This window comes from Polistes canadensis, unplaced genomic scaffold (genome assembly GCF_001313835.1).
Source record: "Polistes canadensis isolate GaletaPanama2010 unplaced genomic scaffold, ASM131383v1 scaffold_35, whole genome shotgun sequence".
NCBI lineage: Eukaryota > Metazoa > Arthropoda > Insecta > Hymenoptera > Vespidae > Polistes > Polistes canadensis.
Window position 1 is genome coordinate 293611 of NW_014569582.1, and position 3354 is coordinate 296964.

Sequence of the window (3354 nt, forward strand, 5' to 3'; positions counted from 1 at the left end):
TATGTGGTAATTTTAATATTCGATAAATAGGTTGATCAAATATCAAATGATTTATTTGAAATAGATTGTATCTAATTCAATAAATATTACACATTTCAATATATAAATTTTTTTATTATTATTAACGATGATAATAATAATTGTAAGTAACAAAGATTTTTCGTTTTTATTTTGTTTCTTCTGATAATCCACATTATTTTTTTTTCCTGCATATCAAAGTATGCGAAACCATGCAATAGAATAAAATGAAACATACCAAAAATCAGAGAGAAAAAGAGAGATAGAGTATCAGACTAAGTGAGTAAGAGAGAGAGAGAGAAATGAATCAAATGAGTAAGAGAGAGAGAGAAATGAATCAAATGAGTAAGAGAGAGAAAGAAATAGGTCCAGACTAACATAAGTGAAAGTGAAAGAAGAACAGAGAGAGATAAACTAACAATAAGAGGGGGAAAGAAGAAAAGGAAGACTTAGAGACTGAGAAGGAGAGAAAGAGAGAGAGAGAGAGAGGAAGAGAGAGAACAACGTACCTTCAATTCTCATTAAAGGCACGTGCGTGGTTATCGGTTGCTCGTCTATGTCGATCTATAAACCAGCTCTCTGGAATCTAATTGCTGGTGAACTTGGCTTAGGATCGAAGGCTTTACTCTTCTCTCTCTTCCTCTCTCTCTCTCTCTCTCTCTCTCTCTTTCTTTGTCTATCTACCTAACTATCTATTTGATTTCCTCCCTGTTTTCTTCCCTTTTTCATCTTCTACTATACCTTCATACCTTTCTTCTTACATATCTTTTTCTTTCTCTCTTTCTGTCTCTTTGTGTCTCTTTTCTTTTTTTTTGTTCCTCATGGTTGTATTGTTACATTGAAAAAATTACGAGGAAGCAATGAATTTTCATTAGATCAAATCCATACAATCGTTTGTTAATATTAATGAAATTCTATTTAAACATTGTTGTCAATTAGAGATATTATATTATGGGCTTATGAAAATATTGAAAATTATGATTTTGATTTGAAATTGATTATCTAAACTATATTTGATAATTGAATAAGTGTTTAATATTAATTTGTAGAGGTTGTTTTGAAAATAATGAAATTAAAAAATATGTTTGAAAACAAATGTTTAATATAATATATAATTATGTAGAACTCTCTGTGGGGGTGGGTGTTTATGGTTATTTTATATGGAAATGAAATATTTAGGAAAATATTAAAAAAGAAAAAAAAACGAATTATTGTGCCTGCTGCTTTTAAATGAAAGACACAGCTGGCGTGACATAAACTCTTCTTTCGTTTTAAACAAATATCAGATATATAATTAAAAACGTATTAAAATATAATTTTAAAATATATAAATCCAACACACATACAACACGCTAGGTTAGATACTATTTTTGTATCATATATTTTATTAAATGTAACATACACACACCATATATTCTTACATGCGTTAATCAAACAAAATAAACACTTTCAATATAAAATAATATTAAAAATATTCATATATATCTTTACGATTAATAACCGAAGAATTTTGATTTATTTAAACAAAATTTCGTCGTAAAAAAATTTACCATGATAAAATTCATTAGAAAAATATTATATTTTTTAATTAGTTATTTCTCTAGTCCAAAATTATAATTTTTAATACGGAATCACAGGTAACTTGGACATAAAAGGAAGTAGAACTTAATTCAACTTAGTTAAATTTGAAGAATTATATTTTTTGTTTTAATTACGCAAATATCAAACCCCCCCCCTTCCTCTCATACAATTAACTAATTTATTTCGTTGATTTGTTCTATCGTTAATTCGGTAAAAGTTACCGATCGTTCAAACTAGTATTATTAGCTTTAGCTACTGTCGAATCGTCCTTTTCATTAACGATAGCAGCAAAATAAGAAAAATAAGAAGAAGGAAGTGAAAAGAAAATGAAGGAAAGAGAATTGAAAGAGAAACACCATGGAAACGTGCAACACGAGAAATCCCAGTTCGAAAGTTCGGATCTCTCACTTCCTCTCGTTCTATCCTTTCCACTGGTTCCCCCTTATTTCCCCCCTTCTTCCCTTATTTTATCCTCAGCGTTCTGTAAATCACTCAGTTCTCTTTTCTTTACGTAGGTGAACTCTAACGACTTCGCCTTCTCGCGTTGAGGGTCTTTAATTAATAGTTCGAACTCGCTTCTCTTGGATCTTATTTCACCCGATTCGAACCAGAGAACACACACACAGACACAGATAAAATCGTACGCACGTACACGCATACACATACGCAATTATGTGAGATAGAATGCCACGTTGATCCTAAAATAAGAAGAAAAAGAAGTAAAAATGGTAGTCCCATAGAAAATTAAAAAAATAAGAAATTGTAAAAGAAGAGTGGGTGGGGGATGATGAAGGAATGGGAAGGGGAAGAGGGGTTAAACGAACGATCGCTATCGTTCATTAATTACACCGATTAACGAACGTGCTAGTCAAAGTAAGTAAAAAAAAAAAAAAATCGTAGTCTGGAATCGTTCGAGGACTCGTTAACGCCTCTTCTTCTTCTTCTTCTTCTTCTTCTTCTACCTTTATTTTCTTTTCTTTTCTTTTTCTTTACTATCTTTATCCTTCTTCTCTCTTTATCGTATTCTTGCTTACTCGTTGAACTAATTAATTCCACGCGAAGGTTTACTGTTCTGTCGTTCTGTTAAAAGCTAGGCTAACCGATGTTCCCGATCGCAGATTTTCCAATTACCAATGTCGATTTACCGATACGATTATCGGTTGGTCCGGGTGTCCAACTCGTTTACTATACGTGAAATAAGACAAGGATAACAACAAGAAAAAATACAAAAAGTTGATTAGAAATGAAATGAAAGGAATGAAGAAGTGAGAAAACGAAAGAGGATTGGAATCAAAGTTCTGTCTCTTTTGAGATTATGATTTACAATAAAAATATTTTACGGAAGTAATTTAAAATCTTAAAAAGTAACGCGAAAGAAATATTTAAGAGGAAAGGGGGGAATGAGGGAAAATAAAATTTCTTCAACGTAGAGAGAAAAAAAATAAATAGAAAATTAATTGCATTACGTGACACACACACACACATAGATTTGTGTTATCATAAATTTATATCCAATGAGTATTGTGTTATACCGCCATGGAAGTATTGGTCAGAAGAAGGAATAGGGGGAGGGGTAAAGGAAGTTTGGGCAAGGGTAAGATGTGGCAACTTAGGAAAGGCAGGAAASAAAGGAGAAAAGGAYTGGAAWWGTAGGTTATGCAGAGAGTATGTAGAGACGTTGGAGCATTTGATAATCTGTGGTAGAGGAAGGGAATTGATTTCCGAGAAGGGAAGGAAGGAAGTAGAGGAGTGGAT

The 3354-nt window shown here is 31.9% G+C and overlaps 1 protein-coding gene across 8 annotated transcripts in view; it reads left to right on the plus strand.

Moving 5' to 3' along the window:
• Positions 1 to 3354, plus strand: part of LOC106784441 (teneurin-m) — a 299650-nt gene that overhangs the window by 247431 nt on the left and 48865 nt on the right. The gene's annotated exons all lie outside the window — the stretch shown is intronic.